Genomic DNA, 15,153 nt, shown 5'->3' with positions numbered 1-15,153 from the left:
ACATATCCTGCCCCAGCGACCAGCTGCTGCCTCCACCTTCCTGCCGGCTGCAGCTACACCTTCTGCTCATCACCGAGGACGCCCTCCTGCAACCGCCTCGCCCCTGCTCAGCAGTAGCTTCTACCCAAGCAACAGCACCCGCCAGAGGTCAGCCCAGCCCATCCAGGCTTCCGTCAAACCTGCCGGTAAGAAGAAGGGCAAGCGGCCCTGAGACGGGTGACCCAGAGATGGAGGGAGCTTGTCTTCGGGAGATGGTGACTGCTCCACTCCTTCCCCCGGAGGAGGACCTCATTTTGTGTCCTTTTCTTCCCCACAGTAAGCGGTACCTAAATTTCCAATAAAAGAGCAGTTTCCAATATTTCTTGGTCCCAAAAGAGAGAGGATGACAGTGTGCGATGCGAGGCCTCATTGCACTTATCCCCCTCTTCAGTCACCAGCGGGAAGCAGTGTGTGGTTCGAGAACGCAACCAAGCCTTCTCACGCACCCTCTGCCCAACAGTGGAGTCAGGTAAGTGTTGCACGGCACACTCAGACCCCACTTTGGGACACTATGCCTTTCAAGTCGGTCCCTGCCCTCCACTTTGCTGCCTCACCCCGGGTACGTCTGTTGTTCTGTTGGTCCCGCTGGTACAGTCTCTGGGAGCCTGGTTAGCGCTCCTCAGACCTGCTGGCTCTTCTGCACCTCAGTTTGCCCAGCGTCCTCCCAAGTTCAAGGGCATTCAGTTCACTTCAGTGCAAACCAGCGAAGCTCCTGTCTTGCAGTCAGAGATCGAAGTCTTACTGGCGACAGCCCTTACCTCATTGTACCCAAGAAAGGCAGAAGGTTAGGGCTGATCTTGAACCTGCAAGTTTTGAATCGGGCCCTTCAAAAGAGAGGTCCAAAAGAGAGGCAAGCATTTTCCGTCGACAAATCATGCCTGGAATTCTGGCTGACCGATTCTCACATCATCCTGAGACCCCGGCTCGGATATGTGCCCAAGGTTCTTACCACTCCCTTTCGGGACCAGGTAGTAAACCTGCAAGCACTGCCCTCGAAGCAGGTAGACCCAGCTCTAGCTGTCCTGTCTGCGCATTGCACCTGTACGTGGGCGGAACACAAAGCTTCAGGACCTCAGAACAGTTTTTCGTCTGTTACAGAGGCCAGCAGAAGTGAATGGCTGGATAGTGGATGCTATTTTCTTAGTGTATCAGTATCAAGACGTGTCTTGCCCGTTCAGGGAGAGAGCGCACTCCAAATGGGGTATCGCTTTATTCTGGGTGCTTGCTCAAGGCACCTTGCTGACAGATATTTGTAGGGCAGTGGGCTGGGCAACACCCAACACATTTGCTAGATTCTATAGTCTTCGTGTAGAGCCAGTATCTTTCCGTATACTTGCCCTGAGTAGCTAATAGCACAAGAGACCCACTCAGTGTCGGATTGCTGTGCCATGAAGGATAAGCTTCCTTCGCCCAAGAACAGGTTGGGCGGGTTAAGAGGATTAATCAGGGTGCTGGAAGGGCCAGCAACTCAGCGTTTTGGTAGGGATTCCAATTTGTCGGTTCACTGACCCGATGTGACGTTAGGAGTGAACAATTGAAAGGGAACGTCTCGGTTACGCATGTCCTGTCGCCATAGTTGCTGTACCATAGCTGGGCGACCGGGTCACAGGCTCGGCTCCTCAGCGAAAACCAAATATGCGATGCATCCGCTTCTGTATTTATACCCGTACTGCAGGGTGGAGCATCGGATGCAAAACCTGCATGTCAATGTGCATTGGGTCGTTTAGTTACACTAGAAGTTGATTTGTCTCTCAAGCGAGATCCCAATTCGTTGGTTCACTGACCCAACGTGAATTCTCCATTGCCTCCTTCAGGGAACGAGGGTTACATATGTAATCGAGACTTGTGTCATGTTGTTTTATTATTTTATTTTATTTTTCTAATTTCTAGAGAGAAACTTGAACAATGCAAGAAGAATTTTGAGCACTTCAAAGAAAGGTATAGTATTATAGAATATTATTTTTCTATTTTCTATATCAATTTGAAATCGATTAAAATGACCGTAGTAAATTTAGGATAACAAAAGAAAAAAGTCAATCTATTTTCTTTTGTCCAATTTGGCCAGCACATAACACCTAGCCCACGGTAGCCTAGCTTTCCTGTTTTTAGCTGACAAGATTGCCAACCATTTAGGTCTTTGCTAGTGTAGTCTATCTGCTTCAAGGTTTCTTGTGTTTTGTATGTTCAGAGATATCCAAAGGTTCTTTCAGCTTGTACAGTTTTACCATTCTCCTTTTAACTCTTCCATAGACAATGCATTTTTACCCATTGTTACGATGCGCGATACCTCTGATACAAAATGAAACATGTTATGATTAACATGATAAACAGTCTATGGTTCAACCTTTCCAGTAATCCATCGTAACACAAAACAACTTTCCCTATATGATGTAAAATAACATTAACCAAAATGCATGGATGGAGTGTGTGTGTGTGTGTGTGTTTGTGTGTGTGTGTTTGTGTGTGTGTGTTTGTTTGTGTGTGTGTGTGTGTGTGTGTGTGTGTGTGTGTGTGTGTGTGTGTGTGTGTGTGTGTGTGTGTGTGTGTGTGTGTGTGTGTGTGTGTGTGTGTGTGTGTGTGTGTGTGTCAGCTAAAAAACACCCAGAGAGAGGAAACTAAACTGCATTTGCCCATCCCCACTCTGGCCTGTGCGGTGTCCAAACTCTCAGAACAGCACAAGCACGGTTACAGTTACAGTTGTTACAGTCGTTCTTTATTTAGCTTAAAACATAGTGCAAGAAATTAATTGTCCCAGAAAGAAGAGAGGGGATAACACGATGAATTTTAGTTATTGCAACTGAAAAAAGCACAAATGTCAGGGTATGTCAAAACATCTCAAGGGCCCCAAAAACATGTTAGACCCCTAAGGGTTAATCAGAGAAAACAGAGGCCGAATGCACAGCCTGTTTATTTTCTTAATTTTATAAAAGCACAATGTTTTGTTTTGATTGTAAGTGGACACATGTGATGTGATAAAAAGCCAGCTAAACCCACCGCCACGTTTGTCGATCCCAGAGGGTTAATGCTCAGTTACCTGTTTTTAAGAATAATCTATGTCGATCTATTACTCTATTTCTCTTTCTATTACTCTATTACTCTATCTATTCATTTACATGTGGGTCATCCTTGACAGTACTCTCTCATTCAAAGCACATATAAACAGTGTAATTTGCTCTGTTTTTTTTTCATATGCATAATATTAACCAATTTCTTCCAGCTTTCGCAGTAAAGAGCACTGCGATTCTTGTTCATGCTTTAGTTACTTCCTGTATTGATTACTGCAACGCTCTTTTTTTTTATGGCCTGCCTTCAAGGATTCTCTACAAACTCCAGCTAGTAAAGAACTCGGCTGGTCGAATCATCTGCAGGACTCTTCTAGCTGAACACATCACCCCCATATTACAACACGTGCATTGGCTCCTGGTTAAATATCATATTGGTTTTAAAAATCTTCTTTTTATTTACAAGGCGCTCAATAATTTTGCCCCTACATACTTATCTGACTTTCTTTAAAATTATGCTCCTACTCGTACTTTAAGATCATCTTCTGCACTCTTGTTCTCTCTCGAACTCACACTACTTCTATGGGGTCCTGAGCCATGCTTAGCCATGCAGCTCCTTATTTATGGAACCTGCTGCCACAAGATGTGCGAAACAGTGAAAATCATTTCAAATCTAATTTAATGATGATTGTTTTAATGTGTTTGTAAGGTGTCCTTGAGTGTCATGTAATAATATATAATAATAATAATAATAGGGCTGTAGCTATTGATTATTTTAGTAATCGAGTATTCTACGGATTATTCCATCGATTAATCAAGTAATCGGATAAATGGTAGTAATAAAAATAGATCCAAGTGAACAACAGCCTTTAAAATGACTTAAAAATACAAATAGGTAACACTTTACAATATGGTTCATTAGTTAACTACCTTAGTTAACATATTAAGAATGAACAATACTTCTACTAGTGGAGCGGCTAAGTGATATAATCGTTCAGTTTACGATACAAGCGTGAAAATTGGCATGAGCAATCTCCATGGGTCACTTGACAAGAAAATAGTCCGAGCCACTTGAAATTTCAAGATTTTTCATTTTTCAAGATGGCCGACACCTTAGTGGAGCAGTTAAGTGATATAGTGTTTTATTTGGTGATACAAACATGAAAATTGGCATGAGCAGTCTCTGATGGTCACTAGACAATAAGCCACCCACAGCTACTTGAAATTTCAAGATGGCAGCCATTTTTCAAGATGGCCACCACCTTAGTGGAGCAATTAGGCTCATGGCAATTTTCCTGCTTGTATCACCAACTAAATTATTTCTTAAGCCTAATTGCTACACTAAGGTGGTGGCCATCTTGAAAAATGGCCGCCATTTTGAAATTTTAAGTAGCTGTAGGTGGCTTATTGTCAAGTGACCCACAGAGACTGCTCATGCCAATTTTCATGCTTGTATCACCATATAAACCACTATATCACTTAACTGCTCCACTAAGGCAAGGCAAGGCAAGTTTATTTATATAGCACATTTCATACACAATGGCAATTCAAAGTGCTTTACATAGAAGAAATTAAAATAATTAAAGAAATAATTAAAACAGTTTAGAAAAATAAAATACAGTACAGTACAAACAGTCGGACGAACAGTGGCACAGTGCTCATTCAGTAAATGCATAGCTAAACAGATGTGTTTTGAGTCTGGATTTGAAAGTGACTACTGTAGGAGCACGTCTGACCTCCTCTGGAAGCTGGTTCCAGCTGCGGCTGGCATAATAGCTAAAAGCAGATTCGCCATGCTTAGAGTGAACCCTTGGTATTTCTAGCTGATATGATCCTAATGATCTGAGTGATCTGTTGGGTTTATATTCAGTGAGCATATCTGCAATATATTGAAGTCCTAGGCCATTGAATGATTTATATACCAGTAATAATACTTTAAAATCAATCCTAAATTTAACTGGGAGCCAGTGTAAAGACCTGAGGACTGGTGTGATATGTTCATATTTTCTGGTTCTGCTCAGAATCCTGGCGGCAGCGTTCTGTATGAGCTGCAACTGTCTTATGGTCTTTTTGGGAAGGCCAGTGAGGAGTCCATTACAATAATCCACCCTGCTGGTGATGAAAGCATGAACAAGTTTCTCTAGGTCTTGTCTGGAAACAAAGCATCTAATTCTTGCAATATTTTTCAGATGATAGTATGCTGATTTAGTTATTGCTTTGACATGACTACTGAAACTAAGGTCTGACTCTAGTGTCACACCAAGATTCCTGACTTGATGTTTAGTTGTTTGACCCCTAGAGTGAAGGTATGCGTTCACCTTAAGAACTTCATCTTTGTTTCCAAACGCAATGACTTCAGTTTTGTCTTTGTTTAATTGAAGAAAGTTTTGACACATCCAACTGTTTACTTCATCAATGCATTGGCACAGGGAGTCAATGGGACTGTAGTCGTTAGGCGATAGGGCTAAGTAGAGCTGTGTGTCGTCTGCATAGCTGTGGTAAGAGATTTGGTTCTTTCTCATTATTTGGCTCATTGGGAGCATATACAGGTTGAACAGGAGTGGTGCAAGAATAGAGCCTTGAGGGACTCCGCATGTCATGGATGTCCACTCAGACTTATGGTCTCCTATACTCACATAATAACCTCTCCCATCTAAGTATGACCTGAACCATTTTAGGACTATCCCAGAAAGCCCCACCCAGTTTTCCAGCCTGTCAAGAAGTATGTTATGATCGACAGTGTCAAATGCAGCACTGAGGTCGAGTAGCACCAGCACTGATAATTTGCCTGAATCAGTATTTAAGCGAATATCGTTTATTATCTTTATGAGCGCTGTCTCTGTGCTGTGGTGCGGTCGGAAACCAGATTGAAAATTGTCAAAGTATCCATTCAAGCTCAAGAATTTGTTCAGCTGATTGAAGACAACTTTTTCAATGATCTTGCCTATGAAAGGAAGATTTGAGATCAGTCTATAGTTGCTTAATATGGTCTTATCCAGATTGCTCTTTTTCAGGAGGGGCTTGACAACTGCAGTTTTCAGGGAGTTCGGAAAACTACCAGAGTGAAGTGAGGCATTTACCACTTCTAGAAGATCTGCTTCTAGACTGTTTAACACACTTTTGAAAAAAGATGTGGGAAGTGTGTCAAGAGCGCAGGTTGATGTATTAAGGTGCTGTACGGTTTCTTCCAAAATTTTGCCATCAATTTCTTTGAAGTCAGACATAGTAACTACTTTCTCAGGTGGTCTGATCTGTCTGACCCCAGTGCAACTCAAGGATGTGCTGATCACCTTTCTGATATTATTGATTTTCTCAGAGAAGAAAGAAGCAAACTCACTGCACTTGTTGTCTGAGAGCATTTCACTGGGAATCTGGCTTGGGGGGTTTGTCAGTCTCTCTACAGTAGCAAAAAGAGTGCGTGTGTTGTTTAAATTACTGTTTATAATATTTGAGAAGAAAGTCTGTCTAGCTTTAGATAGTTCCATATTGAAAGCATGAAGGCTGTCTTTGTAGATGTTATAATGGACTACAAGTTTTGTCACCCGCCACATGCGCTCTGCTTTTCTGCATTGTCTTTTCATATTCTGCACTGCTGTTGAGTTTCTCCAAGGTGCTTTTTGTCTGCCACTCTTCTTCCTGACTTTCACAGGAGCAATTTCATCAATTACACTTTTAACTTTTGAGTTAAAAGAATCAAGGAGAAAACCAACAGAATCTGCAGATATGCTTGGTGTTAAGGATATAGCCTTCATAAATAGTACACTAGTGTTCTCATTTAAGCATCTCTTCTTGACAGACACAGATCTAGCTTCAGTGGCAGGAGAGATCAATATATCAAAGAAAATACAGAAATGATCAGACAGTGCTACATCCTTAATGAAAATCGATGAAATGTTTAGACCCTTACTGATAAGTAAATCTAGAGTGTGTCCACGATTGTGTGTGGGTCCATGTACATGCTGATTCAGATCAAAAGTTTTTAAAACAGTTTTGATTTCTTTTGCCATATTGTTTTCTGCATTATCTATGTGAATGTTAAAATCTCCAGCAATGGCAAAACAGTCAAACTCTGAGGTAATTGTTGATAACAGTTCTGTAAAGTCCTCAGCGAAGGCTGCAGAGTATTTTGGAGGCCTGTAAATAATGAAAAGTAAAATGCGTGGAGCTCCTTTTAACACAATACACAGATATTCGAAAGAAGGGTAATTCCCAACTGATATTTGCTTGCATTGATAGATATCTTTAAAAAGAGCAGCGAGACCCCCACCTCTCTTAACAGCTCTGCAGACACTCATAAAAGTAAAGTTAGGAGGGGCTGCTTCATTGAGGATTGTTGCACTGTAGCTGTCTTCTAGCCAGGTTTCATTTAGAAGCATAAAATCTAGGTTGTTTGTGGTTATTAAGTCGTTAACTAGAAGTGATTTATTTTTAAGTGAACGAATGTTTAAGAGTGCTAACTTAACAGTCGTACTTTTTGTCCCCACATCAATCTTACTTTCACGTGTAATAGGCACCAGATTAGATGGGTTTGCTGTACGGCTATTGAAGGCCTTAGACTTTCTATCTTGTATTAGAACAGCAATAGAGAAAGATACAGGCACACTGGGTTCCCGCTTGTTTTGTAAACATTTGAGAAAGTTACTGTTATCAGAGCGGGCACCCGACACATATCACTGAGAGCTGGTATCAGTTGTTTTTGGTTCACCTCGAGCAGATGGAGGAGGGTGTGGGCCCTGGCGCTGTGGCAGAGGCCCGAAGAGCTCTCACAGGAGGAGGGGGAGGGCGAGCTGGGCCCGCGGGCTTTGGTGGCAGCGGTGCCTGTCGTTTTTTGGTTGGTATCTGGGGGCTTGCAGCAAAAGAGTGGGATAGTTTGGTTCCAGCATACACCAGTTCTTCCATTTTCTGTGAGAAGCACAGAAGTGGCGATGATGATGCTGGGGAGAGGGAAAAGGTGTCTGGTGAAAGGGGCTGTTGCTCTGGTGTTAAAGGAGGCTGTGATATGCTGTCCTGGCTTCCCTGGCTGTTTTCCAGGAAGTCGTCCTTGGGTGCTGAATCTTGGAGCATTTCTAATATGTGTGTCTGTGGTGAGCTCTGTGGGCAGGGCTCAGCTGAGATTGAGTCCGTGAGCAGAGGTTGTTGTGGCGGAGTGGTGTTATCATTGTCCTTGTGTGATATGTCAACCTCATGTCCATTTTGCTGCTGAAGTGAAGTCCTGTGGTCAGTCATACTGTGTCCAGGTGTGTGTGTGCCATTCAGATTGAGTGGATTGGCACACATTGCAGAAGGATGATTGAGGGAGAAATAGAAATTGTCCTTTAACCCTCTGGGGACCAAAAACGCGCCCGCGCGTTTTGCTCGTTTTTTTTTTTAGCAATGAAAAATAAACACAAAATGCTCTGTTAATTTTGATCTTTCATTTTCGTGTAATACATCAATCGATCCTGTTCAGTTTCTATTTTTTTTCTGTATACTCACAATAAAAATAAAGTGTTTTGCTTTTTGACAAATAAAGAAAAACTAACATGATGCTATTTCTGCCTTCTCTCTGTCAGTAAACTCCCATTTGAAACGCGTTCGAAAATGATCTATAACTCCGCGAAAATTCAGTCAAACAGGGAAACAGACCCACGGGCATAAAGCTTGAGATCGCAGCTTTTAAATGAAGTAATTTATATAAAAAACAAATATTATCAGCTTCTGTAATCTGTATAAAAAGAGAGCGACTCCAGTCGAGCTCATTACGAGATGATTCACAGTAATTTGACCACGCCCCGGAGAGCGCGTGCTATTCAAACGCAAATTCTGAGAACCATTTCAGTCTGTGAAACGCCCACATCAACTGTAAACAAAGAGGCATAATATAGCCTACCTTATGGAGAAAATTTTCCGTGCTGATATGAGGAGCAGATCCCGCTGAGGAGTGAGGTAGGCTAAGTTATCCTTTCTCAAGTGTTAATGTGGAATAACGTTATGGAATAACCTTAGTGTAGGCCTATGTAAACAAAAAGATGAATCGCGTTTCTATAATATGAATCGCGTTTCTGTGAGATGAATGAAGGGTACATATTTGTAAAGACTGTTTAGCCTAAATATGAATCGCGTTTCTGTGAGATGAATGAAGGGTACATATTTGTAAAGACTGTTTACCCTAAATATGAATCGCGTTTCTGTGAGATGAATGAAGGGTACATATTTGTAAAGACTGTTTAGCCTAAATATGAATCGCGTTTCTGTGAGATGAATGAAGGGTACATATTTGTAAAGACTGTTTAGCCTAAATATGAATCGCGTTTCTGTGAGATGAATGAAGGGTACATATTTGTAAAGACTGTTTAGCCTAAATATGAATCGCGCGTCTGTGTGTGAAAGAATAAACTGCTTTGCTATAGCCTACTGAGATGAGTAAAAATCGACTGAAATATGTTGAAATAAACATTCATAGGCTATGCCCTAATATTTCATAAAAACAACGTTACAGTCAGGCGAAGTATGAAAGACAATATTTTGTTGACTAGATTTGGGTACAGTTTTTACTGTAGAATATACTGTCACATCAAATAAGCTTTTCTGCTCATATATATAAAATACTATTTTGTCAAAAATAAAGTCATAGACTAAGATGTTCCAATGTTGGCTATATTCAAACTAATGAATACATATGATAAAATGTAGGCCTATAATCTTTTTCTTTTTTTTTTACAAAGAAAGAGTACTTTTTTGCAGAAATATTGCTGAAATTGTAATTATTGTTGTAATTGTAACCTTTTTAATAAAATAGCAAAACATATTTACAAGATAGATGTAAGCAAAATCTTAAATGGTCAATATAAGTCTTCTTCTAAATATATAGGCTATTTTGTCCTTGCATTGTGGCTCAGTCAGTGTCACACCTGAATGAATGGCTAATTATGCAGAGTCATTATGCAGAGTGGGTGGGACTGGGTAATCTAAGGTGTAAACTACTCCTCCCCCTCGCATATTGGCTTTCCAAGCAAAACCTGTTTTACACCATTTAAATCAATGTATTTTTTTTTGTGAACGATAAAGCAAGACTATTTTCACATAATTTTGAAGCTAGAACTCGAAGAGAAAACATCCATTAGTCAAAAGTCTTGTGGGCACATATTTTGTATGAGTTTTGTGGTCTTATTTCAGCAACTTTCATTTTTATTTTTTTAAATAACCACGCATAAACATTATTCTCTTAAAAATACAAACATCTACATACATGTTGCTCGCATATTATGGTAGGCCTGTTTGTGCTATATAGAGTGAATTTACACCTTTGCCATTAACATGTTTATAAATAACTGAAAAAAGCACAAATGTCAGAGCATGTCAGAACATCTCAAGGGCCCCAAAAACAGCTTGGTCCCCAGAGGGTTAACACTCTTGAACCAAGTTTGTTTGGGTGATGGCCATCCCGATGAAAAAGTTGTCTCTGACTACAGAAAAGATTGAAATTGTCAATGAAGTTTATTCCTTTTATATTGCAGGTTTTTTGCAGCCATATATTTAGCCCAAGCAACCGTGAAAACCTGTTTGTTCCTCTTACTGGGAGTGGTCCACTGATGAATGTTTGAACATTCAGTCTTTTAAGTGTTTCAAAAAGTTAATTGAAATCCTTCTTAAGGAGTTCTGACTGCTCTTTATGAATATCATTCTTCCCCACATGTATGATGAGTCGATTTGCAGTCTTATGTTTCATCAGAATGTTCTGAAGTTCCCTGTTTATATCAGAAGTTGTTGCTTGTGGAAGGCAGCACGTAGTTGTATCTCTGCTGCTAATGTTTCTGATTATGGAGTCCCCCACTATCAGAGTCCTGGGCCCGGCTGCGCTCTGAGCTGAGTGCCGCTGTCTGCTCGACCTTGAGCGCCAGTTAGCATCAGTGTTAGCTACTGGCCCATTCAGTCTGTGTTCGATCACATTCATCACATTTGGGGATTCCTCATTTACATTCATTAGTACTTCAAATCTGTTCTCAAGATGTATAGGTGGTGGTAGCAGACCAGTGTTTGCAATCCTTGTCGGAGCTGTATCTGGGGTAGAGCATGCTACTGCGGCAATATGTGATGCTCGTGACAATCTGATGTCTCGAGTGCCTTTGGGTCTCGCTCCCTGTTTGTGCCATCGATTTGTAAGTCGATCGGCTTGTTTCTCTACCTGTCGAGGAGCACTAGTTTCATGGGACTCACCGGTATGCTGTGGGTGTCCATGACGAAGCTCTGTTGTGTGCTCCGTCTGGTTTGGTGGTCCCGTAAGTAACTTTGTTTCAAGAACTGCAATCCTTTGTAAAAGTCTGTGGCAGTTGGTGCAGCAAGTAGATTCTTGAACCTGAAGAGGCATTTTCTCTCTTATCCTTATGAATGTAGGCAGTTGTGTTTTCCTTTCCCGGAATGTAAGCTGGTCGGGTAAAAGAATTCTGCGTTTTTGTAGTAATCCAAACTTTGTTGTCTGAGCACTGTGCTGATTGCTGAAGATAAAATTAGGTGATAAAAGGAAATAAAATATAAAAATATAGGAGATAAAATGTAAAAGCGATAGAGCAGAGCGCGGAGCAGTAAGCAAGAGCGTCCGAACAGTAGCTGAGCAGGAAGTGCACAGTCGAAAAATGGCCTTGAAAAATGAAAAATGAAAAATTCTTGAAAAATGAAAAATGAAAAATTCTTGAAAAATGTCCGCCATCTTGAAATTTCAAGTGGCTCGGACAATTTTCTTGTCAAGTGACCCATGGAGACTGCTCATGCCAATTTTCACGCTTGTATCATAAACTGAACGATTCTGCCAAACATAAGCACTTAGCCGCTCCACTATACTGCATTTATTAATCTTAGTTAATATTAATTTCAACATTTACGGTGTGAACGAGTAATGATCTGAATAAACTTGTGTTTTCTCGAGCTGATATGGGGGCGTTCACAGGTTTGCGTGGATTGCCTCAGTCATTTGCGTTTGAATAGCGCGCGCTCTCCGTGGGCGGGTCACATTATTTTTGAATGAGCTCTAATGAGCTTGACTGGAATCGCTCTCTTTTAATACAGATTTCACAAGATGAGAATATTTGTTTTTTATATAAATTACTTCATTTAAAAGAAGAGAATTCAAGCTTCATGCCTGTGTGTCTGTATGCCTGTTTGACTGAGTATTCGCTGAGTTACAGTTCATTTTTGGACGCGTTTCAGAATGGACTTCACTGGCAGAGAGAAGGCAGAACTCGCATCACGTTTATTTTTCTTTATTTGGCAAAAAGCACAACACTTTGTTTTTATTGTGAGTATACACAAAAATAATACACATTTAACAGAATCGATTGATGTATGAAACTTGTTTGTAATATCAAAGTCAACAGAGCAAAATGAATTTCTTTTTAACTGATAAGAAAAAAAGCGAGCTGGTATCGCCGGCGATACCGCCGACCCCAGGGGATTAATTCTCTCTTGGCTCTCAATGAAGGCGGTCGCATTTTCTTCCCCTCCTCTCCCTTTACCTCCCCTGCTTTGCTCCTCTCGTCTCGTCTACTGTCTTGTATGTACTTTGAGAGACTCTCTCCGCACTGCTCTCCAAACTAAGAAATTATGGATTTGATCAACTGGTCTCTCAATGCAATTGACGAGAAGCTTGGGTTCGGGGGAACCTGACTGCCCTGCCGGAACGTTCGCAGCTGGCTACACGATGGACGCGTGGGAGAGGTGGCGGGTCGTGTGTCTGGCGGCTCTTTCCCTGGAGGACATTGAAGATATCTACCTATTCGTAACCATGATAACAGGTTTTCTGCTGATTGGATTAGGCATTGCCCTGGTTTATCGAGGAATTAAGAAGATGGTGACAGCTGTCCAAAACCCCACAATGCTGCCTGTCATGATTGAAGCAGTGGGCAGAGCTGTCAGCACTCAGACTGTGACTATGAACCACAATATGGATAACATCTTGGAGAAGCTTACAGCTTTGCAAAGGCAAATGGATCGTTTCGGAGACCCAAATGGACCAGGAGCTGTGTAAATTGGAATGCGGCTACTCGTCCCAAGACCAAACAACCACAATCTTATCTGCTTTCGGCCCCCCTCAACCAGCACTTGCCTTGGCGAGGCTGCTGCTGGAACAACAACTCCCCCGGAACTGCGAAGTGTGCTTGCTCGGGTGCGGTTCACTAATGTTAGCAGGTAGTGGATAAGGGTGCGTTGAAGTTTGCTTGATCTGAGAATTTCAACAATAGTACTTTTTTCAAGATTGTGCAAAAAGGTGAAAAGTTATGTGCATTAAGAGACATGTCTGCAATGTAGACTAGTGCCAATGGCATTGTTTATGTGGCTTGGTTGTTGGTTTTGAAATAATTGGTTATGAATATAGAGCAGAGAGTGGGAGTGTTTTGGGTGATGAAATAGTAGCCTATTGAAAAGAAGTTGACAGTCTTCATTTACTGTATCCAATAAGCCAATACAAAACTCACCCAGCTGTTCTGTGGTTGAGTGTTCCCTTTGATTAGGAACAAATTTACTATCTCAAATTAAAACCCTGGAGAACCCATGGGGTCAAATTTGGCCGCTGTTAATTGCTGCTACCCAAAATGAACAAACAATTTTTTTTTTTTTTTAATTTAACTTCAAAAGCCCAGAGTGCCACTTCTGGCCCCTGCATAGAGACACCTAGTGGATGAATATTGAACTCACAAGTGCCAGAGTGGTAGTTACAAGATGGCTGACCACATGCTGTTTTGTTGAGCTGGAAACCTACCCAAACAAAATCGTCTTCTCAGCAAACCAGCGGTTGGTAAAATTGTGTATTTTTTGTTAATCTATTTAGTATTAGCTTGCAGAATGCCTAGAAGTACGCTTTATATTCTTTTTGGATAAATTAGCGACTCTGAGCTAGTTAAAAAAACGATGGGTCAAAAATGACCCTCTGGGTGTATGGGTTAAAAATATGTCGGGTCAAAAATGACCCTTTGGTTCTTTGAGTGACTTTGATGGAGAATGGTGACAGGCCTGTATTTGGCTAAAGCCTTGAAATAATTTCATTAGTATAATATATTTTAATAAGTTACCTCAGTAGTACAGGGCCAGAGACTAAGAAAGTAGTATATCTTTTCAGGGAGTATGGCAGCTCCCATTTCAGGACAGGGAAAGCAACAGAGAAAGATCACTGTAAGACAAGTATTGGAGCAACTTGAAACTGATAATAGTGACTTTGGCCCTGAATTGGACAGCGATAGCGATGAATTGATGAATTGTTTCAACCGCATGAAAGTGATGGTGGTGAATCTTCTGCCCAAGACAGTGACTCATCCAATGACTCCAGTGATGAAGATGTGCCGTTTGCCGAGACTGCTAGCCCACAGATGGAGCCAAATCGTGCCGCAAAAAACTTACAGTTGGCGAAACAAAGGCTTTGACTTGCCTGACATGAACTTTCAAGGTGAACAGGTTGAGTTGTACCAGGATGGCATGATACGCCTAAAGCCCAATGGGTCAAATTTGGCCCTAATCCTAATACGCCTAAAGCCCAATGGGTCAAATTTGGCCCAAATCCTAAATTAGGGAATAAAGGGTTAAAATTGAAAAAGTGGATATTTTGGTGTTCAGTGAACTTATAGCAGTAATTTAATGCATAGTTCATAATTTTCCAAAGAAGAAAAGGGTTATTGGGTTCTCCAGGGTTAAGGTCTACCTTAATTAGCGCAATGCTTTGATTGCTGCTGTCAATATGGTTGTCATCACCTACACAGAAACGCTGATTTTTATAGCCTACCGTCAGTCCTTATATTGTAATTAATTGAAAAACGCTATCAGTTTCACTATTAGCTATTATAATATGAGGACTGACGGTACACTCAACCACAGAACAGCTGGGGTGAGTTTTATTTTGGCTTATTGGATACAGTAAATGAAGACTGTCAACTTCTTTTCAATACTATTTCTTCACCTAAAACACTCCCACTCTCTGCTGTATAACCAAATATTTCAAAACCAACAACCAAGCCACATAAACAATGCCATTGGCACTAGTCTACATTACAGACATGTCTCTTAATGCACATACCTTTTCACCTTTTTGCACAATCTTTAAAAAAGTACTATTGTTAAAATTCTCAGGTCAAGCAAACTTCAACGCACC

General features: G+C 41.1%; 1 protein-coding gene across 1 annotated transcript in view; it reads left to right on the top strand.

Moving 5' to 3' along the window:
• The window catches only part of LOC311296301 (uncharacterized protein), a 141,557-nt gene that overhangs the window by 58,265 nt on the left and 68,139 nt on the right, over window positions 1-15,153 (top strand). Inside the window, exon 10 of the mRNA XM_084418007.1 lies at window positions 1,930-1,977. The gene's annotated coding sequence lies outside the window, so the exon portion shown is untranslated. The remainder of the gene's footprint in view (window positions 1-1,929; window positions 1,978-15,153) is intronic.

Source organism: Rutilus rutilus (assembly GCF_951802725.1).
Source record: "Rutilus rutilus genome assembly, chromosome: 8".
NCBI lineage: Eukaryota > Metazoa > Chordata > Actinopteri > Cypriniformes > Leuciscidae > Rutilus > Rutilus rutilus.
The sequence above is the reverse complement of the archived record's forward strand: the minus strand, read 5'-3'. Positions and strand labels throughout refer to the sequence as shown.